We start from the raw sequence: 27,073 nt of genomic DNA on the forward strand, positions 1-27,073 counted from the left end.
TCCAGGAACTGACCTTTCTAAGTACCATGTTCAAATTCTGTGAGAGGTTGGTTCACATGTAACTTGTTGAACTTTTCCTGTAAAGATTATAGCCTAGAAGAGCTATCAGGCATTCTATTTTGCCAAACAGGGTTACTGTGGTATAAAACCAATTCCATGACACTCAATAACATCATTAGAAGCAAGTTCATTAGAAAATTTAAAAAAAGGGACATAATACCTTCTATGTGGTAGTAAGACTAACACAGATGAGTGTCAAGGACAATAAAACTTTAAATATAAATATAATGAAAAATCACCATAGACATGGTACTAAATGAACTTTGGTTTTAACATATATTTTAGAAATAGTAAATTGGCCTCAATGCAAAGGATGAATAGCAAGAGATGCTGGCTTCCTCAAGCTGAAGACTCAACGGTCACAACAACATAATAAACAGTTCCATTTATATTCAGGATAAGAGGCAATTATAAGGGCAAAAAATGAATCAATCATTGTCAGAGACTAAGGAGGAAAGACATAAGATTGACCACAAGAAGGAATTTTTGGGACTGACAGAAGCCCCCTATGTCTTTGTTGTGGTAGGTTGTGAATGCAAACTAAAAAGTGAATTTTAGTATATGCAAATTCAATTGACCCAGTAAGTTTTATAAAACAAAAGGTGAGATAAAGTAATGTACCTAAGTAAAATAAATCTTAACTGTTTGGAATATAGGATAAAGATCTACTTGAGCAAAAATAAGTGATTAATTTACAGTAAACACATTTATAATACTGCTAAAGACATTAATACATAAGAATAGTTCACTGAAGTAAATACATGTGTTAGATTTCAATAAAGTACTGATGTATTGCTGTATTTATCAGAATATCCAGAAAATTAGAAAAAGTATATATTTAGAGACCAATTATACAGTTTGTTTCCTTCAACTATAGTCAATATTGACTTTTTAAAAGTATTTTCATACTGGGAAAAACATTCAACATGCAACATTTATATTTTGAGTTAACCAAATAAAATAAAATCATATGGTATCTGTACATTAATTAAAACTACTATAGATGACAAATTTCTTTACTAGTTTTTGCATTCTCAAATTCTTCTTCTCTGGGAGACCAATTGTGGGGAGATTTGTTTGGCAGTTTAAACAGAATAATGAAAGAGGTTCCCCCAGCCCCTCTTTTAAAAGTTTTGCATTTTTTTAATTTCTTTTTTTTTTTGTATGTGGGAAAGAACAACTTTACTTTTTATTATCTCTAAAGTCATACATTCTTACAAGATAACATCAGTGTACTAATCTCTTTTCTAACAAAACCCTAAATCTAAACAGAAATGAAGAGAGATGCAAGTATTTTTTATTAAAATAGCTAAAAGGTAAATACCACCCAATTATAATGGTTAATTGTAGCAAATTATTAATGAAGAACCAAATTTGTCATTAAAGTAGTCTTTATTCATTTTCATCACCCATTTGTCAGTATGTAGTATTGTGTTGCTATGACATTGGAAGGTAGTCCACTGACATTTAAAATACAAGGAGGTTCAACCATGGTAAACTAATTTCAGGAAAGCTTCCCGACTAACACTGGGATAAAAGGCCTGGTAATCTAATTCCCACGATTGATGATGATGTTGATGTTATGTGCCATCGAGTCGCTTGCGACTCATAGCGACCCTATGTACAACAGCCCTAAACTCAGCTCTGTTCTGTGCCAATCGCACTGTCTCTGACACTCCCATCCCAATTATCCCAGTCACTGAATCAATCCACCTCATAGAGGGCCTTCCCCTCCTGTGCTGTCACTCCACCCTCCCAAGCATGATGTCCTTCTCCAAGGACCGGTTCCTCCTTACAACATGACCAAAGTATGTTAGATGGAGCCTCAGAATCCTTGCCTCCAGGGAGCAGCCCAGTTTAACCCTTTCCAGGATGAATCTGTTGGTTTTCCTAGCAGCCCATGGTACCCTCAATACTCTTCTCCAGCACCACAGCTCAAAGGCATCAATTCTCCTTCTATCCTCCTTAGTCACTGTCCAACTCTCTAATGCATAACAAGTGATAGCAAAGACCATGTCCTGTATCAGATGCACCTTAGTCTCCAGAGAGACACCACTGCTCTTCAGTACTTTAGAGAGGTCCCTAATAGCAGACTTTCCCGCAATATGTCTTTTATTAGTCAATGAAAATCTTATGGATCAAAACAAAACAGTTTGGTAGCTTCTTTGAACACACAATCCAGGAGGAATCAATAACCAAAGGAAGACATTATATTTGGTGAAGTAAAGGACCAATTATTCCAAGGGAGACCTTTGGTAAGATGGACTGGGCAAACAGCTATAATGATAAACCAGAACATGCCTGTGATCATGATGATGAGGTAGAACCAAGGGACATTTAATTCTTTCACTCTGAGCTGAACTCAACAGCTATATATGTCATTATCTAATCTGAATGTGATATATCAAAGCCTAGAAAGATTTATCCATGACATCTTGAAGTATATCTTTTACTCAAGTCTTATGTAAGTGGTATATATGATTTCCTTTATTACACTCTATCCCTACTGTACATATCACACTGAGCTGGAACTGACTCATAGCTAACACTCCAGTTGGTTTTCAGATGCAGTAAATAGCATGGGAGGCTGCCCATCTTTCTTCCACAGAGCAGCTAGCTGACAGAGTTGAACTGTGTGCCTTTGGGTTGCTACCACACTCCTTACCAGTTGGCCACCAGAAGTCCCTTATAGACTATATAATGCACATAATGAAAACTCAAATATTTATTGTATGAATCACATAAAATTTGTTTTTTTGTGTCATTTCAGTCCTAAATCTCAACACCCTCTACCCTTCCAAGAAAAAAAAGCTATAAACAATCCCATTTTTACCTCAAGAAACTTAGTAAAAAGATTGTGGAGGGGGGAAGTCCCCTTGCTTGCAGTCACCTTTCACTGCCAATAAATAGCATTTTTTTTATCTGTAAACAATATATTTGTGAATTTACCATTGTTTTAGTATTCATTCATTTGCTGATAGGCACACTTGGGTTGCTTCTATCTCTTTGTTACTGTGAATAACACAGCAATAAACATGAGTGTGCATATATCTGTTTGGGTGGCAGTGCTGGTCTCTCGAGGGTATATTCCTAGTAGTGGAATTGCTGGGTCAAATGGTATTTCTATTTCCAACTTTTTGAGGAAGTTCCATACTGCCTTCCAAAGAAAAACTATGGTATATTCACACAACAGAATAATTTGCAGAACTGAAAAACAAGGTAATAAAAATATTACACAACATGGGTGACCCTGGAAGACATTGTGCTGAGCGAAATATCTCAGTCAAAAAAGGACAAATACTGTATGACACTGTTATAAAACAGGACTGACCTGGGAGTTGGGGGGAAACTAAGAAAAGGGGGTAAATAATGAACACTCACTGTAACAGATGAAGGAAAGAACTTCTTGAAAGGAATATATGATCAGGCATTATTTGTATGACAATAGTCTAGAATAAGAGGAGCATAGCAAAAGTGGACTGGGGTAGGGGAGAAGCAGGAAATTAAGCAATAATAAATAAATATATATTTTTTAAAAGCAAACTGGGGGAGGGGTGGCGTACGGAAGAAAATGTACAACAATAACTGAATGAAAATCCAAGTTTTCTGAAAACCTTGGTTAAAATTATGATTAAAAAAACCCAAAAATATTTGCAAAGAAAAAGTGTAAAAGATTGAACAGCTCAATGTACAGAAGTAAAATGAGTTTTAACACCAGGGTAACCTGTTTAAATGTTGTACCTTTTTTTCTTTTGAAACATACTGATTTGCTTTTTCTTCTTTCCTTTTGGACAATATTTCACTGTGATCAACAAGGATTTCATTGGCTAATGTTTGGATATCAATTTCTAGTCTTTTCTTCATTGAACCATTAAAATCTGACCACCACAGCTGACCGCCAAATTTTTTTAAAATTTATTCATTTCAATGAAAACTTAGAGACTTTGGATTTCCATTCATTCACTGTTGCATTTTTCTCCCCTCCCAACCCTCCCCCCTAGTACACTACCCTCTTGGAAAAGTAAAAGAAAAATTCTCTCATTGTTTTACAATCCCTCTCCCCCAGGTCCACTCCACTATGCAGCCTTCACTCTGGACTCCTGTCCTGACAAAAATACCTAATAACCTAACCCTTTTAAACAGTTTTCTCCCTTATCTGTTTCAATGCAGTATACATTATTGAACCCATCTTTCTCAGTCTCCCCCCAACCCCGAGGTCAGTACTATTTTACAACAGTGGCACCATGTAGTATTTGTCCTTTTGTACTTGACTGAAATACTTCACTCAGCATAATGTCCTCCAGGGTCACCCATTTTAAAAATATTGCATGAGTTTCCTGTTTTTCAGTGCAGCATAGTATTGCATTGTGTGAATATACCACAGCTTCTCTATCCATTTGTTGACGGGCTCTTACCAACTCCTTGCTATTGTGAATAAAGCCGTGATCAACATGGGTGTGCATATATCTGCCTGGATGTCATTTATGGTCTCTTTGGGGTATATTCCCAGTAATAGAATTGCTGCGTCAAATGGTATCTCTTCTATTTGCAACTTTTTGAGAAAGCACCATACTGCCTTCCACAGTGGTTGCACCATACCGTCAATTTTTAAAATACTGGTGACATAGCTTCAAGCATCATAGCAACATGCAAATTACCACTGTACAATAAACTGACAGATGGATGGTGGATAAGGAAATTAGGCACTACCTAGGGAAAAAAAAAGACTAGATATCAGATTTTCCTTTAGTCTCTGAAAGGTACAGGAAAGAGTTAACATTTGCTGAGTACTTTATAAGCCAGGCTCATAGAATTTCCATGTTATTTAGGAAGCGGATGCCACTTCTGCTTCCAAACCTGCCATAGTATGTTATTGTTTTTATGTGTCATTGAGTCACCTGAGATGTATAGCAACCCTATGTACAGCAGCTCTGAACCCTTCCCTGTCCTGAGCCAGTCTCACTAATTCTGACACACCACCCCCATCGCCCCAGTTACTTTATCAATCCATCTCATCCGGGGTCTCCCTCTCCTGTTCTGTCTGTCCACCCTTCTGAGCATGATGTCTTTCTCCAAGGACCCATCTCTCCTGGTCAAGTGCCCGAAGTAAGTGAGGTGGAGCTTCAAAATCTTAGCCTTCCAGGAGAGACTTGGTTTCGGTCCATGGTATGTTCAAGACTCTTCTCCAGCACATTATTAAATTCAAATGTCAATATCCATCAATAAAATTTTCTTGGAAAACAGCCATGCTCATTCATTTATATATTGTCAGTGATGGTTTCTGTACTGTAACAAGAGGTATTTTTACCTGTCAGTGATAGCACCTTTTTTCTTTTGGTACTTGCATGACAATTTTCTTAAACTTGTCTTTTTTTTCTCTGTAGTTCTCCCCTTTAACTTTGTGTATGTGTGTGTTGTATACACCATCAAATTGGATCCAACTGGTACAGGAGGAGATCGTTCCTCCTTCTCCAGCAGAGCATTTGGTGGATTCAAACCACATGCCTTCAGGACTGCAGCACAGCGCCTTTCTACTAGGTCACCAGAGCTCCCTCCCTTTAACTTTTCTGTTTGGAGGGCCTCTGAATCCTTGAGGGAGAAAGAGGTGGTGTTCTGCAAAGACTCAGAACCACTATGAAGCATTCTACCCTGTCCTACAGGGCCACAATGAATCCCAAATGACTTGATGACAGTGAGTTTTCTAAATTTTCCTAGGGAAGACAACTCCATCAATATTATGTAAATAAATGACAGTTCTAAATTATAACTCTTCACCTTGCCAAAACAGTACAGGACCCAATTAAGGTCTCTGGTAAATACAGTAAACTCAAAAATGTTTAATCAAAGAACCTAGAACTCAAAAGAAAAAAATGTTGTCATTTGCAATGGAGTCAGTTTACTAATAGCTAACTCTTTAGCAGGTTTTCAGAGGCAATAAATTGCACAGGAGACTGTTCTCTTCTCCAGTGGAACAGCTGGTAGATTTGAAACACACGCCTTTGGGATTAAAGCGCAGTTTCTTACCAGTAAGCCACCAGAGCTCCCCAAGTAAAGAAGAATTGTTTCAAACAGCTTTTAAAAATTATTAAAAATTTTATCATCAACTATGAAGGTCATCAAATTCTGAAGACTGAAAATAACAATTTGGAGATGTTGTCTGAGATTTTCCCTTTTTGGGCACAGGGATTTTGACTTCTAAAGGTCAGTAGTATGCCCACTTTATTGTCATGTAAAAAATGTGTGCTACACCTTTTGCAAACTATGCTGTCCTCTCCCTGTAGTTTCATAATCATTCTATGTAGCTGTTTTTTATTATAGATTTTTATCTTCATTTTCCATTTTACTCCAATAGTATAAATTGGTTAATGCATTCCACCAATTCAACATAAATTTCCACAGGGAACTACTTTAATAATTGACTAGTTAAAGTCTTATTTGGTTGGTCACTATTTGAAGTTAAAATTGGCTTCAATCCCATCACTAAAATCTTGTAAGCTCTTCACCTAAAATATTTTAAATCCATCTAATTATCTTCCTCTTCACTGCTGCCATATAATTCCAAGGCCTGTTGCAATAGCCTCCAAACTGGTTCCAGGTTTCCACACTTGACTACCCTCTAATTATTTCTCCACATAGCACAGATATTCCAAATTACTTCCACCTCAAGATATTTCTTTCAACTAGAGTTCTCTCTCCTGTGTCTAGAAGATTCCAAGTATGATTGGCTTCTCCCTCATTAAGGTCTCAGACTAACTGCCATTTTCTCAAAAGTTAGCATTCATTCATACTCTAGCTAAAGTGTCAACCACTTCTGCCTATAACTCTCTAATATATTTTATTCAGAGCACTTCAACTTGTTTTGTTTATACTTATTTGTCTATCTCGGCACCATCACTCTCCATGCATTCAACAAACATTATTACTCACCCACAAGGTATCATTTTAAGTGCTAAGGTCACAATAGTAAACAGAAAAAAATTTCATGCTCTTGGAACTCATAAGTAAAAAAGCATGGAAGAGCAAATAAGTTAGGAACAAGATGTTGAATTAGGTAGGAAGGACAGAAGACTTTAAGAAAAGGACTCTGAAGTAAGATATGAAGTAGGAGGGCTTACCTTGTTATCAGATGAAAAGACTTCTAGGCAAAGAGAACTGTAAACACAAACACCCCGAGGCAGAGAACATATACATTTAGGTGCGGTAAAATTACTGACAGGCTTAATGAATAGGGAAGTTGTGCACTGTTAAAACTCTTCACTTGAGTGAAATATCTCAGTCACAAAAGGACAAATACTGCCTGGTGCCACTCTTGTAAAACAGGACTGACATAGGGGTTGGGGGGAGACTGAGAAAGATGGGTTCAATAATGTATACTACATTGAAACAAATGAGGGAGAAAACTGTTTAAAACGGATATGTGATTAGGTATTTTTGTCATAACAGGAATCCAGAATGAAGGCTGCACAGTGGGACGCATCTGGGGGGAGGGATTGTAAATCATTGAAAGAATTTTTCTTTTACTTTTCAAAGAGAAGAGTGTACTGGGGGTGGAGAGGAGGGGTGGGCAAGGAGAAAAGTGCAACAATGAATGAATGAAAATCAAAGTCTCTGTAAATTTTCATTGAAATTAATAATAAAAATTTTTTTAAACCCACAAAACTCTGCACTAATTTACTGTATTGCACACTGAAAACGGTATCTGAGTGACAACTGAACAGTAGCAATATAGGCATAAATATCTCTTAAAAGGAGATTGTTAACTATTTCATACTTTACAGGATAACATGGTTCATACATAAGAGGTACAGAAAATAACAGCATCTTTTAATCCTAAATGGAGGGGGTTTTAATTAGTTCTAGAAATTTTTCCTGCTAATATTCTGTTTGATGGTTACAACTTAATGAATTATCACTGGCCTCAAACCTCCTTTTCTATTTATGATCTACCTAGTGTCCTTTTTAAACTCATGTTTTTCCTGTACTTCATCATTCCCAATTACCTTTCTATTTCATATGTTACCTCTTAGTTTTTGTTTTATTCTTTTTACTTACTTAATACTCTCTATTAGAAATACTTTCTATTATAAATAGTTACAAGTAACGAGCCTTAAGACTGTTAGTAAAACAAACTCTAATCCATGGTATCTCTCTTCATTCTCTAGTCTCAAACCCTACATATCTGTCCCTAAACTCAGAAAAAAGCTAATCCTATATTACCAACAATATCAGTAATCTAGGGAGTAGAGACAATAAAGAGTAGACCTAATATATGAAACGATCTGTAGTTGTTTTTTTTGTTTGTTTTCTTTTTTTAATTGTATTTTTATTATTTTGTGTGTGTTTGTGTACCGTCAAATCAGATTTGACTGGTACAGGAGGAGATTGTTCCTCCTTCTCCAGCAAAGCATCTGGTGGATTTGTGTAGTTTTCATATTTAAAAAAATTTAGATAAAAACCTGTCAAGTACTGAATTCATGTTCTAATATTATTACAAGCATTTTCAGATCAACTCAATTTGATGCTTAACCCATATTTAAAAAGAACATATCCAGAATGGTAGGTAGAGATGAGAGACTTCAGGCATAACTATAGAGTAGTAAGAGTGGTCAATATGTACTGTGACATTTACTCTTTAAAATGTTTTTATTTTAAAAATACCAATTTATTATGCTTCACAATTGAAGACCAAGACCTCTTAAATAGGAAGAGGTATGTTTTCCAACGAATTCTGAAGAAACTGTTATTCTCAGCTTTCCTATTTTTATAACATACTCTAGTTCACTATTTCAATCAGCTACCACTACTAGAATTCTATTTCTTTTTTTTTCGCCCAGGGGTTATTTCTTTTTTTTTTAATTTTTTTTTATTTTTTTTTTAAATAATTTTAATGAACATTTACAGAATTTGGATTTCCATTCATTCATTGCTGTACTTCTCTACCCTCCCAGCCCTCTCCCCCGCCCCCAGTTCGCTCCTCTCTTTCAAAAGTAAAAGACTCCCTCCCTGATACACAATCCCCCCGCACCCCTCCCACCACCCCAAGTACATTTCACTATGCAACCTTAATTGTGGACTCTTGTGATAACCATAATACCCTATCATACATCGCTTTTAAATTATTCAGTCCCTCATCTGTTTCAGTGCAGTATACACAATTTATCCAGTTTTTCTCAGTCTTACCCCCACCCTGATATCAGTCCCATTTTACAGCAGTGCAATATTTGTCCTTTTGTGACTGAGATATTTCACTCAGCATAATATCCTCCAGGCTCACCCATTTTGAATAATATTGAATGAGTTCCTTGTTTTTCAATGCAGCATAGTATTCCATTGTGCGAATATACCACAGCTTCTCTAGCCATTCGTTTGTTGATGGGCACATAGGTTGTTTCCAACTCCTTGCTATTGTGAACAGAGCTGCGATAAACATGGATATGCATATATCTGCTTGGATGTCAGTTATGGTCTCTTTGGGATATATTCCCAGTAGTGGAATTGCTGGGTCAAATGGTATCTCTATTTGCAACTTTTTGAGAAAGCGCCATACTGCCTTCCACAGTGGTTGCACCATTTTACATTCCCACCAACAGTGAATAAGGGTCCAGTTTCTCCACAACCTCACCAGCATTTGTTGCTTGCTGTTCTGTTAAATTTTGCTATTCTGACTGGGGTGAGATGATATCTCATAGTTGTTTTGAGAAGTCTATTTCTTAAATTAAAAAAAAATCCATTCAGAAAACACGAATCACTAAACTTCTACTTATTTCTACTGTTTAATGCATCATAATAATTTACATATTACAAAACAGTCTTGGTTTAAGTAATATAAAAACAATGGCTATATATAGAAAAAAACCATCATGGTCTCCAAACACAGCCTTAGTAAATATAGATACATTCCCTGGTTCCACACTTTAAAAAAAAATATATTCAATTTCCAATGACCAGGGAGGATCGAAGGAGAACTGATGCCTTTGAACTGTGGTGCTGGAAAATGGTACTGAATATACCATAGACTGCTTTAAGAACAAACAGGTTCATCCTAGAGAGCATGAAAACAGGCTGCTCCTTGGAAGCAAGGATTCTGAAGCTTCATCTGACATACTTTGGGCATGTTGCAAGGAGAGACCAGTCCTTAGTGAGGGACATTATGCTTGGGAGGGTAGAGGGACAGCGTAAGAAAGGAAGACACTCAATGAGATGGATTATTCAAGGACTGGGTAATGGGGGTAGGTGTGTCAGAGGCGTAAGGTTGCCACAGGATAAAGGGTTTAGGGCTGTTGTACAAAGAATCACTATGAGTCACAAGCAAATAAACAGCACATAACAACAACAATAACAACAACATTCAATTTCCTGCCAAAATAAAATCCAAGTAAGTGTAGATCATAGTATAAACAGTTTAGCTTCTTAAGACTCATGCAGAATAACTAATAATTAAAATTAATTCTATTAATTTAATTTATAAAGGTATTAATCTGAATTATATTAATATATAAAGACATCACCTGAGAATACAACGCATAATTTTCTAAAACAATACAATAAATAATCAAATGGTAATTTTTTATTGTTAATGTTTAAAAGTCATAGATAAGAAGAATTCTGCATTCTGGTCAATAACTAAGGGACAGGCATTCAAAAACCAGGCATATTTGGTTCCAAAAGAGAAAATTTATACCCAGAATGATATTAGATACTAAGGCCTTATTGATGTAATTGTGGTAATAAAGGCATATTCTACACATGTTATTGGTATTTATAGATGTTACCTATGAATAAAATAATATGATGTGTGAATAGACAAAAGATTATAAAATATTCTTTATTGTTGAATCTGTATCATAGGTACCTGAGATTGACTATAGTATTTTCTCTATATTTTGCATGCTTGGAATATTCTATAACCAAACTTCTTTTCAGTAGCCGAAGGAAAAAAAAACCCACATAGCCACTCTCCCAAAAAGCAGAGGTCAATTAAGTTTACTATGATATATATCAATGACTAGCCAAATGTTTAAAATTTCAGGAAAATACCAATAGTTTTTAACTACAAGTAAACCAAAAGCTGTTGTCATCAAATAAATTCTGATTTATAGCAACCCTTTAGGGCAGAATAGAAGCACCTCTCAGGATTTCCAAGTCTCTAATACCTATAAAGGCAGACAGCCATATCTTTCTACTGTGGAGCAGCTGGTAGATTTGAACTGCCAACCATTCTCTTAGCAGCTAAGCACTTTAACAACTATATTTCTAAGGCCATTAAGTAAGTTAAAATCTTCCTATGTGAAACTAGGAAGCTCTGGTGGCCTAGTGCTAAGAAGTGGTACTAAAAATCCAAAGGCAGACCAGTTCAAACCCACCTACTGCTCTGCAGGAGAAGATGGGCCATCTCCTTCCATGAGATTTACAGCCACCGAAAATCCATGGCAAACAGCAACCACATATGAAACTGGCCCAATAGGCAGTATTACGATAAATGGAGATCATACTGACGTTGTCAATGATTTAATTTTTTTGGCAGTTATTTAAATTTACTTGCTACTCATGGTGGTAGCAAGAAAGTAAGATTTGCTGTACTGGGAAAATTTGCTGTCAAAAACCTCTCTGAAGGGCTGAAGGGTGTCAGGGGTTTTTTTGTGTGTGTTTGTTTTGTTTTATTTTAAGAGTGTCAGTTTAAAGACTGATATTTTCAACTGTTTTCTACATATCTGAAAGTAGGACCATAAATAAGGATGAGAGATGAAGAACTAATGTTTTTTGTTGTGGTGTTGGTGTTGACGAAGATCACTGGAATATACACTGGATTGCCAAAGGAACAAACAAATCTGTCTTGAAGGAAGTGCAAGCGGAGTGCTCCTTAACAGCAAGGATAGTAAAACTCTATCTCACTTATTTTGGGCATATTTTTCAGTAGGAACCAGTCCTTGGAGGGAGACATAATGCTGGGAAAGGTAGAGTGTCAGTAAGAGAGAGGAAGACCCTCAACAAGATGGATTGGCACAGTGATTACCCCAATGGGCTTGAGCATCACAGAAATCATGACAATGGTGCAGGACAGGTCAAGCTTCCAATCTGTGTTCATAAGGTCATTACCAGTCAACCTGATGGCACCTAAGAACAATATGAAAATTCCACTCTAGAGCTAGATAAGAGAATTTAGTTGAAGATACAAAACCCAGTCTTCAGAATGAAAGAAACCTATATAAAAACCAAAACTCCAAACAAACAAATCAGCAAGAAAGGCAGACATATTTAAACGCCTATGGAACAAAATTAGAGCTCCAGAGGCCTAGTGAGTAAAGAATTACACTGCCAACCCAAAGGCAGGTGGTTTGAATCTACCAGCTGTTCCACAAGAGAAAGATGGGCAATTTCCTCTGATGTAATTTACAGCTCCTAAAAAGCTCCAGAAGGCTAATGTATGAATAGGTTCCAATGTGATGGCACATAACAACAACCTGTAATAAAATCAGGACAGAGAAGATGTCTGAATCTATTTTTTTTTTACTCTTAAATAAAAACTTAGGTTTTCAAAGTTTTTTCTATAATGGAACTTATTATAATATAAATACAAAAGTGAAGAAAGCTAGTTTATACTGTAATGAACATTTTCCAGAATATTTTAAGTTAAAAAGGGACACAAAATAAAATAGTTTTATCTGCAATAAAAAGAAGGGATATTGTGTTTGTATGTGTGTGTGAGAGAGAGAAGAGAAATAAATACATACACTTGTGGAATGTTGGGTTTTTCTTATGTTGCATAGTTTTGTAAAGATATAGGGCTATCTGTGAATAAGGTAGCAGGAAAGGTAAAAAAAACCCAGTAGAGGTACTTTCCTTAGTTTTTCTGAATTTTGAGCACTGTGAGTATACATTTATCCAAAAAGTAAGTATTAAAAAATATTTTACCTTGTACCATTGTTCCTAACGACGTCAACAGTTTCTTCAACAAAATATCGATTCTTGATATATGCAAAGATATCATCACAGATTTCATGTAAACGTGAACGATGGGTAAGGCTGGTCAAGTATAAAACTGGAATAATTAGTGGTTCTGGAAAGCTCTGAAGATTCTGTTTTGCTTTTTTTTCTGACTCAAGTGCTTCTTGATAGGTCAGTCCTGGTCTGCCAGTCACAGCACAACTCCACACAAGGCTGTTGCACAGAATGGTTCGTTCAAAAAAGTCACTGGTTAAAAAAACAAAAACAAATAACCATTACTTATCGTCCGACAAATTTCCAATTAAAAATTATTAAGACTGTGCCTTTGTTGTAAAAATTTAAATACAAATTTAAAATACAAACAGGGTTTGGCAACTGGCAAACTGAGGTAATGTAAATCCAAGAAAAAATACATTTAAGCCAGACACATATCTTGCAATTTAAAGATATATTCAACTAGAATTGAACTTTAATCTTCATCAGTGTTAATTTGGATTCAAGTTGAAAAGAATATGATCTAAAAATCTTTGTTTTCCTTTCAATTTTTACACTGGTTTCAGGTTTTCTTTTTTAAAGTATTTAAAATACTAAGGATAAATTCAAGCGTTTAACTTTAACTGAGACTTTATAACTGTGAACATAGTAGTGAAAACTAGAAAGTTTAGTATGAAAAAGTTAACTAAACTACTGAATGTCAATATAATTAAGTCATTTTAAAGTATAATGTGAGATTTTTAAAATAACATGTTAATAAGGGGGAAAGTCACAATATTCTAATTTTCATCCCTCTTGGATGTTTGAAAGTAAAAAGTTATTGAAATAATACTTATAGAATGATTTAATTGTGTTAAAAAAATCTACAGAAAACCTGGAAAGATTTCTAAAGCATGAGAAGTAAAATAAAAACTCAAATAGAAAAAAACCCTAGTAACACAATCATATGAACATTTGCAAAAATACTAAAAATTAGTTTTCTATGGTGATAAAATAGGGATTAAAAAGGAAAATATTCTTCCTTATTCTAATTATTTCTAATATTGCATCAATTCTTATAATAAGTATGTATATACACATTATTTTACATCCTTGGAAGCTCAATGGAGTAGCTCTCCTCTAATGTGTAAGGTCTCTATGAGCCACAATTCTCAATAGTAACTGCTTAAACTAGTGGTTAAAGAAATAGAATGTTAGTTATATACATAATTTTTAATTTTATAGCAGCTACATTTAAAAATTAAGAGAAAGATGTAGCTTCTATAAAGATTACAAGTCTGGAAACCCTATTGGGTACTTCTACTCTGTTAAATAAAGTTGCTATGAGTTGTAATCAACTAAAAACCAATGGGATTATATTTTAAGAATTAGAAATATTATGGAATCTGCTGAGTCTTGTTTAACCCAATATATCCCAAAGGAACTCTGATGGTGTCATGTGTAAGCAATATATAAGGCTGCTAAGGGAAAGGTTGAAAGTTCAAATACATTTAACTGCTCCCTGGGACAAAGATAGGCACTCTCGGAATCTAATGTAGGGTTGCTGTGAGATCAAACCATTTTATGACAATAAGTCTGTTTTTTTAACCTATCCTATAAACACACACACCTACCTCCATTACCCCAGTCACTGAATCAGTCTACCTCATCAAGGGTTTGTTTCCCAAGCATGATGTCCAAGGACTGGTCACTCCTTGCAACATGCCAAACATTGCTGCAACATGCCCAAAGTAATGGAGGTAGGTGTGTCAGAGACAATAAAGTTGGCACAGGATAGAGTGGTTGTACGTAGGATTGCTATAAGTCACAAATGAATCAACAGAACATAACAACATCCTATAAAGAAATGCATTTCAGAATTCAATCCACATAAAAATCATTACAGACTCTTGTTTATATTTAAAATAAGTCTTTAAAATACAGTGTGTATTTTCTATTTCTAGAACATCTTAACCACATTTCAAGTGCTTAACAGTGGCCATGGCCAAATGATGACTACTACATAGATAGCTCTAGCCTTAAGAGGTAAGTGGCACCTGCAGTACTTGGTAGATAATGGAAAACAGCACAGTAAGAGGACAGCTCAGTGTAAGATGTGTTGCAATAAAAATTAGATTTGTTAACATTGTACAAAGTATCAAGGAGGCCAATGGCACAACCACTACCAAACAGAAGTCAGTTACCAGGCAGAAAATTCCTGTCTACACCAGAGGTTTCAACTGTCCTGAAAGTGCTCTCCAAAGTCTGCAGTTGTTACATGATAGCCTTCTGGTATACAAATCTATACTCATGAAAGCAGAACACTCTAACACTACCACAGTAGCAAATTCTTCAAAAGGCTGAGGGGAAACCCAAGGCCTATTTCTTCATGTGCTTCACTTCCTATCAGCATTCCAACATCTTTCATATTACATATATTCACTTTCTCTTACTTTTGAATTATTTTATTTATTCATTATACACATTCAAATGTGTACACTTTTGTTACTGATAAACTCTAGCAGAAAATTACAGTGCCTTCTCAAATTCTAAATTACAAGAATTTAAGAAGACTAAACTATTACATTTAAACTATTACTATTGCATTGGGAAAGTCTGCTGTCAGAGACCTCTCAAAAGTACTGAAGAGCAACTATGTCAGTATGGAGACTTAGGTGTGCATGACACAGGCCATGGTCTTTGCAATTACTTGCTAGGCATCAGAAAGCTGGACAATGAATAGATATGATAGAAGGAGAACTGATGCCTTTGAACTGTGGTGCTGGAGAAGAGTATTGAAGATACCATGGACTGCTAGAAGAAAAAACAAGTTTGTCCTGGAGAGGGTGAAGCCAGACTGCTCCTTGGAGGCAATGATTGTGAAGCTTCCTCTGACATACTTTGGACATGCTGCAAAGCGGGATCAGTCCTTGGAGAGGGATGTCATGCTTGAGAGGGTGGAGGGACAGTTCAGGAAAGGAAGACCCTTAATGAGATGTACTGATTCAGTGACAAGGGTAATGGGGACAGGTGTGTTGGAGACAGTAAGACTGGCACGGGATAAGAGTAGGGTTTAGGGTTGTTGTACATAGGGTTGCTATGAGTCTCACAAACAACTCGATGACACATAACAACAAAACTATTACTAAACAATTTTACTATTTTAAGAAAAAATAATGGATATAAATTTATGCCTGTTGTTGTTGCTCTATCCCTTGCCAATCTTACTGTCTCCGACACACCTATCCCCATTACCCCCCATCACTGAATCAATCCATCTCATCAAGGGGTCCCTTCACCTTCCCAAGCACGACATCCCTCTCCAAGAACTGGTCCCTTCTTGCAACATGTCCAAAGTATGTCAGACAAAGCTTCAGAATCCTTGCCTTCAAGGAGCTGCTTGGCTTCACCCTCTCCATGATGAACTTGTTTGTTCTCCTAGCAGTCCATGGTATAGTCAATACTCTTCTCCAGCACCAAAGCTCAAAGGCATCAACTCTCTTCTATTATCCCTAGTCATTGTCCAGCTCTCTGATGCATAGAAAGTAATGGCAAAGACCATGGCCTATATCAGGTGCACCTTAGTCTCCAGACTGACATCAATGCTCCTCAGTACCTTGGAGAGGTCCCTAACAGCAAACTTTCCCAATGCAATTAATCTTTTAATTTCCTGGGTTCTTTCTTACCATAGCTAACAGAAAACTGTTTTTGAGTTTCCAAGCAGCGTACTTTCCAAAGAAGTATCTCCAATACAAACCAACTCTCTGGTTGTTAAACTTGTAGATATTTTGTAACCCAGAAAGGCAAAAGAAAATGCTGGAGAGCAGCAGAAGAAAAACTGTAGCAGCAAAACCAGGAGACTGGAACTGAGGAGGTGAAGAAGGCTTTCCCAGAATACAGAGCAGGGGAGAAAGCTGAGCACCTCTGAACAAGAAGCATGCTGGCAGAGAGAGGTGCCTTCAAGCACTTGGCAGAACTGAGCTGGCTAACCTATAGTGGGAAAGCTGAACACCGTCCACCCAAAATATACTGGCTGAGTAGGGTGACTGTGGATACCTGTTGGTGGAATAAGGAGCATTGCGACACTTCTCTAAGCTGTCCAAAGAAGACCAAAAGTATGAAGAGCTGAGGGTTAGATTGACATCTCCCTGCAAGTATGGTTGAAAGAGGTTGTCCCATGAAAAAAACCATATCAATCGTTCCCAGTCCTGGACAGACTGTAGCCTACAATATGGACTGCATCTCAACATCAAGAAAACAAAGATCCTCACCATCAGGCAATTGGCATGACAGATGGAGAAACGTTAAGGTTGTTAAGAATTTCATCTTGTTTGGATCCACAATCTTCACCCTTGGCATCAGCCATCGAAAACTGAAAGACGAGTTGTTTTAGGAAAATCTGCTGTCAGGGACTTCTCAAGAATGTAAAGATCAACAGTGTCAGTCTAAGAGACTTAAGGTGTGCCTGATCCAGGATTGCTATGCATTTGAAAATTGGACAATGAACAAAGGTGAAAGAAGAATAATCAATGTCTTTGAGTTGTGGTGCTTAAGAAGAATACTGAACAGACATGCACTGCCAACAGAACACAAAGATCTATTCCTAGAGAGATGAAACCAGGTTGCTCCTTGGAGGCAAGGATTTTGAAATTCTGTCTCACATACTTTGACATGCCGTCAGGAGGGCCCAGTCCTTGGAGAAGGATATCATGCTTGGAAAGGTAGAGAGAAAGCACAGGAGAAGATGATCCTGGATGAAATGGATTGACACAATGACTGTGACTATGGGGTTAAGTGTGCCAGAAATAGAGAGTTTGGGTCAGGATACAGCAAGTTTCAAAGCCATTGTTTACAGGGTTGCTATGCGTTGTGGCTGACTCAATAGCACATAATAACAACTCTTTCTAATAAACTCCATAATTATAAACATGAACTGTAAGTTCTATGACCCACTGCAAACTAGCAAACCCAATATAGAAGTAGAGTGCTAGAGAAGGGACGCTTGGTGTCAAAGATGGAAGTGGGGAAAAGGCTGTAACAGGGCATACGTCAACCTCCCTTTCGTAGGAATCTGCCTTCAGCTGTTAAGCTGTTAATGATTCTCCTCCCTGTTTGTGGTACGGGGCAGGACAGGGTTCAGATCTGTTGTTCACAAAGTTGCCATGGGTTGGATTCAATTCAAGGGCACTTACCAAGAACAACCATCCTACCTATGATGTTAGATGAGGTCAGATGCCACTCCCACACCACCATTTTTACACAGATCTAAGACAAGAAAGACCCAGCACAACGCGCCAGAAAAGTATCAGCAACAAACAGCAGACTTCCCTACTTACAAAATAATTCTCATCTTATTTTCCTTGTCATTAAATCATACCCAACTCAGACTGGACCCTTAGCAGGTTTTCCAAGGCTATGTGAGTTGCAGGGAGAAGTCCCGTCTTTCTCCTGGGAAGCCACTGGTGGATTTGAATTGCTGGGCAGGCAGCACCTTTAGGTTAGCAGCACAATTCCTTATGGGCTATGCTACTAGAGTTCTTTAACAAAATAATATTTTCGATGCCATCTATGAGAGCCAAACTCAATCAGACTGCCTTGCTTTTCTGGTCTCAGAAGTTTTCCTCCTTTCACAGAATGAGTCTTAACACTTCTCTAATATTTGCTTTAGTATATTTATATCCCCCCATAACAAGTTTATGCCTCACTAAGGTTCTAGATTTTGTAGGTTTTACTATATAATAAAGACATGATGGAATATATGGCTTAAAAATTCAGGAAAGTAATAACTGCTAAATGTCACAGAATGTTCTGATGACTTCCTGCACAGAAAACAGATTCTATAGAGAAGTAACAGCTAAATAAACTAGACTTAATAAACTTATTGACAGGTAGCCAGAGAAGTTTAATAAAATGCAAAACTTAGTTATTTTGGGGGGAAAGGTAAAAAAAACAACAACCATAACTATGCATGTTATTTAGTATTATCAGACAGTCGAAGAAATACAAAGTAGGATTACAAAATAAGCAGATACAACAAAAATGAGAGCCAGGAATAAAGATTTAAAAAATACAGAGATAAACCTTACGCTGCTGTTAGGTGCTGTCAATGTTGACTACGAGTCATAGCAACCTTATGAATAACAGCTCAGAACCATGGCCCACCCTGTGTCATCCTCACAGTCTCACTGAGGGTCTTTTTTTCTTTCTCTGACCTCCACCTTTCCCAGTACAATGTCTTTTTTCCAAAGGTGTCAGGCCCCTCTTGACACCATTACCAAAGTATATGAGACAAACTTTCACCACCCTTCCCCCTAAGGAGTACCCTGACTGCACTTCCTCCAAGATAGATTTGTTTAGTAATTTCTTGGCAGACCATAGTATATTAAATGCTCTTTTTCAACACATTTCAAAGGAATTGATTCTTCTGTCATCCTTATTCAATGTCTGATGCATAGACAACAATTGAAAATAACCATGGCTTAAATCAAGCACACTTTAGTCTTTAAAATTACATCCTTGTTTTTTAGTACTTTGGAGAGGTCTCAGATGTTCCCAAAGCAACACATCTTTTGATTTCTTGACTGCTGCTACTATGGGTGTTGACTGTGGACTCAAAAAGATTAAATCGCTGAATTTCACTCTTTTCTCCACCTATGTTGTCTATTGGTCCAGTAGTGAGGAATTTTGTTTGCTGATGTGAGACATAACCCACAATGAAGTCCTTGATCATCTTCAATATGTGCTTTAAGTCTTTTTAACTTTCTGCAAGCAAGACTGTGTCATCTTCATAATGCAGGTTGATATTTCCTCCAATCCTGATGCCACATCCTTCTTCAGATAGTCCAGGTTCTTGACTTATTTGCTCAGTATACAGATGGAATAGGTGTGGAGAAAGGATACAACCCTGATGCACACATTTCCTGATTTTAAATCATCCAGTGCCCCTGTTCTGTTCAGACAGCTGCTTCTTAGTCTATGTGAAAGTTTCACATGACCATAATTAAATGTTTTATGTTATCCATAGAGAGCTCTGATGGCTTAGTGTTAAGGAAATGTGCTGCCAACACAAAAGTATGCAGTTCGAATCCCATCTACTGCTTCACAGGACAAAGATGGGCAATCCTCCCATGTGATTTACTGCCTCTGAAAACCCACTAGAGGGTCAGCTATGGGTTGGTTTTGACTCAACCATAAACACAATAACAATGTTATCTGTAATTTGTTATGATCCACATCTTCACAGTCAAATGCCTTAGCATAATTATTAATAAGACACAAGTAAATGTTTCTCTGATATTCTTTACTTTTAGCCATTAGATCTCTCATTCCATGGTCTCCTGAATTTCTGGCAGTTTCCTGTTGATATACTCTTCTAGCCACACTTTTTCATAATCTTCAGGAAGATTTTACTTGATGTGCTATTAATGACACTATTAGATAATTTCCACACTCAGCTGGACTATCTTTTCTTGGACTATGAACAAATATGGATCTCTTCCACCCAGTTGGCCCAGTAGCTGTCTTTCAAATTTGTTGATGTAGACTGGTGAGAATGTCTAGGGCTGTATCTGTTGCATGAAATACTTCAACTGGTGTTCTATCAATCCCTAGGACCTTATTTTTGGCCAACATTTTCATTGAACCTTGAATGTCTTATTACTAATGGTTCTTGATTATATGCTAGTTCCTGAAATGGTCCCATGCCAACAAATTCTATTTGGTACAGGCTCTGTGCTCATTCCAATTTCTTTTTGATGCTTCCTTCCTACATCACTGAAAATTTGGCCCATACAATCCCAAAGCACTATTATTTGTTTTACAGCTCCTTAACCTTATAAAATACTGTGTTCTTCACTTTTGATATCCTAACTCCAGCACTTTGCATATTTTGTTGTAATACTCTGCTTTGTCTTGAGTTGTATTTGAAATCTTCTATTTAGCCCTCCTGTTTTAGCATTCCTTCTAGTTTTTGGTTTTTTTTTTGTTTCAGTACAAGTTTCAGAGTCTCTTCTGACATTCATCTTGGTCCGTCCTTCCTTTCTTTCTCTCTTTCTTTCCTGTCTTTGTTATGACCTTTTGTTTTCTCCATGGATTATGTCCTTGATATCAACCTATAATTTAAGTGGTCTTCAATCATTAATATTCAAGGCCTCTTGAACGTTTTGTGTGTGTTTTTTTTTTAATTCAGTTAGGATAGATTCAAGGCTGAATTTTGATCTTATGTATGTGTTTTTATTTTCTTCACCTTTGATTTGAAGTTGCTTATGAGCAGTTAATGATCTAATATACATCAGTCCCTGGCCTTGTTTTGACTGCTGACACTAAGCTTCTCCAAAGTCTCTTTCCACAGATGTCGTAAATCTGATTCCTGAGTAGTTATCAGGTGAGGTCCATGTCTACAACTACCATTTTTTTTAAAAAAAGACATTTGCAATGAATAAATCATTAATTGTACAAAATTCTATCACATGATGTCCATCCCCATTTCTGTTACCAAGGCCGTATCTTCCAAACACCATCCCTTCTTTGTAACTTTGGCATTCCAGTCCTCAATTTATTATTTATATATTTTGCTTGCATGTTCAAACAATCTCAGTCTTCAAAAACTGATAAAAATCTTTAATTTCTTCATTGTTGGCATTAGTGTTTGGTTTGTATAGCTGAACAATAGTTGTAAAAACCAGGTCTTCTTCCTTGCATGTGTATGGATAGTATTTTATTGCTCACAGCATTGTACTTAACACTCTTTCAGAGAATGAATATGACACCATTCATCTTCAATTCCTCTTTCAAGTCCCATGTACAAAAATTTCATGATTCAGTTTAGACTCCTAGGATTCCTGTGTACAAATGTTGTCACATTTGATCCCATTGTTGCAACCACTGTGCCAATTAGTCTGGCTGAGTGTTTTCCTCTTTTCCATGACCTTCAACTCTAAATGTGATCTGACTCGAGGGCATCTAACAGTAACAACCACCACCTGCTTCATAGTATTTCCAAGATTATTATCTTCAATGGAACAGAATGCCAATCTTTCTTCCATAAGTGGCAAATGGGTTCAAATAATCTTTCAATTAGCCCCTCCTTCTGTTAGTAATCAAGCACTAAACCTCTGTACCACCAAGGCTCCTTCTACACACTATGGCACTCGAAAAATAAAGTAACATATACTTTTCACAGAGAAGTTGTGTATTTATATGAGTAATTAGATGTGAAAGTGCACATATGAATGAGAAGGAGAGAAGCAAGTGTCTCAATATCTGTTTTACTATTTTAAAATGGGATTTATCAGTTCTCCTTTTAGAAGATGGGGATATGGTGCAATCACTATGGAAGGCAGTGTGGTGCTTTCTCAAAAAGTTAGAAATAGAAATACCATTTGACCCAGCAATTCCACTACGGGGAATATACCCTAAAGAAAGCATAACTGGCACCCAAGCAGATATATGCACACCCATGTTTACTTAGGCTTTGTTCACAATATCAAAGAGTTGGGAACAAGCCAAGTGCCCATTAAGAAAAGAGTGGATAGAGAAGCTCTGGTATATTCACACAATGGAATATAATGCTGCACTGAAAAACAAGGAACTCATGAAATAGTATACAAAATGGTGACCCTGGAGGACATTATACTGAGTGAAATATCTCAGTCACAAAGGGACAAATACTGCATAATGCCACTGTTGGAAAGCAGGACTGGCATCGGGGTTAGGGGAAATCTAAGAAAAGAGGGGATAAATAATATATACTGCATTGATACAGATGAAGGAGAGAAATGTTTGAAAGGAATATACGATTAGGTATTGTTTTCATGATAAGAGTCCAGAATGAGAGCTGCATGGGGGAGTGAACTGGAGGGGTGGGTGGGTTGTGTAATATAGAATATACCATAGAGTGCTAAGAAAACAAACAGGTTCATCCTAAAGAGGGTTAAATCGGGCTGCTCCTTGGAAGTCAAGGATTCTGAAGCTTTGTCTGACATACTTTGGACATGTTGCAAGGAGAAAGATGTCATGCTTGGGAGGGTGGAGGGACAGCGCAGGAGAGGAAGACTCTATGAGGTGGACTGATTCAGTGACTGGGGTAATATGGGTGTGTGTGTTGGAGACAATGAGGTTGGCACAGGATAGAGCAAGGTTTAGGGCTGTTATACATAGGGTCTCTATGAGTCAGTCGCAGGAGACTCAACGGCACATAACAACAACAACTTTACAAAGACAAAAACCAACTGGGGAGGAGGGGTGGGCAGGGAGGAAAATGTGCAACAATGAATGGATGGAAATCTAAAGTCTCTATAAACTTTCATTAGGATTAAAAAAAATGGGGATAGTACATTCCATAAACAACCAAAACCACCAAATCCACATTCACTGAATAGACTCCAACTCTAAGCAACTCTCCATCAAGTTTCTAAGGTTGTAAATCTTTACTAGAGGAGATTTCTCTTTCTTCCTTAGAGTGGTTGGTGGATTCAAACTGCCAACCTTCTGATTAACAGTCCAACATATCAAGTACCATGCTACCAGAATGCACCTTCATTTGTCACCAGAGCACCTTCATTTGATGCATAATTTATGTGAAAATTATAAGCAAGTATTCAATAGACAGTGGCAATCCTTATTGTTCAAGTACCATACATGCAGAAAGATCATTAGAGAATACACAGACTATCCAGCACAGCAAAGAAACCAAACTTCTTAAAAAAGAAAGTTTAACTTTAGGAAGGGAAGGACAGAGAGGAACAAAAATTAAGAACTGTAAAATATCTCAAGTAATTTTGTCTGGGCAGTTCTCGAAGACAACAGATAAAAATTCCAGAATCAACTTATATGGAGTGCAATTGTTGTTGTTGTTGATTGCCTTCGAGTTGAGCATAACTCATAGTGACCCTATGAAAAGGCTGAAACCTTTCTATAACTATCGACATTTATCAAAGCTCATAGACTTTCCAGAGGCATGTTGCTTAGGAAGTGGATGCAAAGGAGTAAGCAATAACTTGTTTCTATAACTTCCTAGGATGGTTTTTCACTGTTCTGATGAAATCTATTTATTAATTACACAAAGATTATCAATAAATATCCAAAATCCAATGAGGATGACACAAGTATAAATATCTCAATAACTGCTTAGTGGTACATTGTTTGCAGAGATAAACAATGAAAATGGCTAATAGTTATTTTACTTAGTCAAACCTCTGTCAACTCATGAAAAGCCAGGTTGAAATATAAGCTGGACAGCCAATTAGTGGTATACTGTGGAAGTTATTCATACGTTTTGGATGGGAGACAGGACTCACTCAAAGATGAAAAATGTATTCCAATTTCAAAGGTCTAACTGGCTAAAAAAGGAATTGCAATTAACACTGCTGCTGTTGTTGTCACTATGTTATCTAGTCAGAAATGACTCTTAGCTGACCCTCCACTGGATTGTCAGGGGCAGTAAAACACATGGGAGGAGACAAGTCATCATTCTCCCTTGGAGCAGCTAATAGATTCAAACAGCATGCCTTCATGTTGGCAGCACAACTCCTTGCTGTTAAGTCACCATGTCACTGGATAATGCAATAAAATCATGTCCCTTTCCAACAATTCTACAGTTTCTGGTATTTAGTTTTGATTGCTTTGTTATTTTAAAAATCCACAGCCAAAAGTAAGTTAAACAAAAGACACACACACACACACACTATGGCATACTCATTTGCCTGTAGATTTAACACACTATTTTGAACAACTCTTCTTCACTTATGAAAGCAGGTCAAACAAGAGTTAGTAATTAAAGACATGCAGTTCAAAGAAGCAAAATAAAGGCATCATACTACATAATCACTAAAGAGTCATCCTGGTCATAGTTTCAGTCTTTAAAGAATTCAAGATCTTGAAAAGAAAGAGAACTGTGAAGGCACAAATACGTTTCATTTCAGTACAGTAATACCAGATGTACATAGGTAGGGTTTTCAGAGGCCTGCTATTTTGGAAGTGGATGGCCAATCCTCCTTCCTAGTGTATGTCAATCTGAATGTTCAGATCGAGAGAAGTATCCAACAGATAAGCATTTTACAGAAAAAGTGAAAATATATCCCTTATTGTGGAATTAACCATTAGTTTCGGTGTTGTACCTGCCCTTGGCTCAAGTTCCCTGACCCACTTATTTCTTTGCTCCACCATCCATCAAGATACCCCTCCACTTCTACCCACTCCCTTCATCACCTATCTCCCCTTGTCCAGCCCTTGATCTGATAGCTTATGTCTAAAGCTTCCTTGGTTTCTGTGATTCCAGACTCATCAGCTGCTAACAGTTCCTTATGCTGTGACCAGAGTCTCCTAAGTTTAGTGGTAATGTGTCAAAGGTCAGGGACTGCAGCCTTCAATATGGATTGAGGCTCAATGTCAAGAAGACAAAGACTCTCTGGACCAGTTGGACCACTGGACCAATTGGCAGCATCAGGATGGATGGTGAAGAGATTGAGATTGTTCACAGTTTTAGTCTGCTTGGCTCCACAATCAACACTCTTGGCACCAGCACCCAGGAAATTCAAAGATGTATTGTGATGCAAAAGTTTGCTGTTAAGGACCTCTCCAAAATACTGAAGAGCAATGGTGTCTCTCTGGAGACTAAGGTGCGTCTGATACAGGCCATGGTCTTTGCTATTACTTGTTATGAATCAGAGAGTTGGACAATGACTAGGGAGGATAGAAGGAGAATTGATGCCTTTGAGCTTTGGTGTTGGAGAAGAGTACTAAGGGTACCATGGACTGCTAAGAAAACAAACAGATTCACCCTGGAGAGGGTTAAACCGGGCTGTGCCTTGGAGGCAAGGATTCTGAGGCTTCGTCTGACATACTTTGGTCATATTGTAAGGAGAGATCAGTCCTCGGAGAAGGACATCATGCTTGGGAGGGTGGACAGCAGGTGTAGGAGGGGAAGGCCCTCTGGGAGATGGACTGATTCGGTGACTGGGGCAATCGGGATAAGTGTCAGAGACAGTGAGACTGGCACAGGACAGAGCAGAGTTTAGAGCTGTTGTACATAGCGTTGCTATGAGTCCCAAGCGACTCGACGGCACTTAACAACAACAATACCAGATGTAACACTAAACACAAAAAACCAAGGGTCATCATTCCTCTTGAAAGGACAGGGAAGAAATGCATTTATCATTTCAAGTAAGATAGAGGAAGAAAACTATTTTGAAATTAAAAGGTCACCAGCAACTTCGGCTAATCAGGTATATGTTGTTGTTGTTGCTACCTCCAGAGGGTTTTCATATGCAGTTAATCCATCAGAGGAGACTGCTCATCCTTTTGTGGAGCAACTGTAGTGGATTTAAACTATGTGCCTTGGGGATTGCAGGCAGCTTCTTACCACTAGGCCACCAGAACTCCCTATACTGCTAACCAGGTACATACAAGTGTTAGAAAGTTATTTTGCATTGCATTATGAAATTAACAGACAGATGTAGACAACATCTTTGAGATAGATTAAAACAGGTACATTTATATACAATAAACAAAAAAACTTGGGTTTTCACACCAACCCACAGAAATGTATTCAAATGTACTTAAAAAAATTTTCAGTTAGCAAAACCAAATGGTGATTTAATGAATGAATGAAAACAAGTTTCCTTCACAGTGTCTTTAGACTTGTACCATGTAAACTGTAAGCAAATCCACTGCTGTCGAAGTGATTCTGACTCAGCAATCCTATAGGCCAGAGTAAAACTATCCTAAAGGGTTTGCAAGGCTGTTAAGTCTTTATGGAAGTAGAAGCCTTATCTTTCTCCTGTGGAGCAGCTGTTGGGCTTTCTGTTAGCAGATCGATATTTGTTCCTTTCCCAAAGAAAGGTGACCCAACAGAATGTGGAAACTACAGAACAACCTCACTGATTTCACATGCAAGCAAGACTTTACTGAAGATTATCCAAAAACGACTGGAACAGCACACCAACAGAGAACTACCAGAAGTCCAGGCTGGGTTTAGAAGGGGTCATGGTACTAGAGATATTGTAGCTGATGGATCTTGGCTGAAAGCAGGGAATACCAGAGGAATGTCTATCTGTGTTTCATTGACTGTGCAAAGGCATTTGACTGTGTAGATCAT

At 37.3% G+C, this 27,073-nt stretch overlaps 1 protein-coding gene across 1 annotated transcript in view; it reads right to left on the bottom strand.

The window, feature by feature from the left end:
* Positions 1-27,073, bottom strand: part of BAZ1A (bromodomain adjacent to zinc finger domain, 1A) — a 126,550-nt gene that overhangs the window by 94,181 nt on the left and 5,296 nt on the right. The window contains exon 3 of the mRNA XM_006891575.1: positions 12,973-13,251. The gene's annotated coding sequence lies outside the window, so the exon portion shown is untranslated. The remainder of the gene's footprint in view (positions 1-12,972; positions 13,252-27,073) is intronic.

This window comes from Elephantulus edwardii, unplaced genomic scaffold (genome assembly GCF_000299155.1).
Source record: "Elephantulus edwardii isolate Elephantulus edwardi_28Jun2011 unplaced genomic scaffold, EleEdw1.0 scaffold00100, whole genome shotgun sequence".
Lineage (NCBI taxonomy): Eukaryota > Metazoa > Chordata > Mammalia > Macroscelidea > Macroscelididae > Elephantulus > Elephantulus edwardii.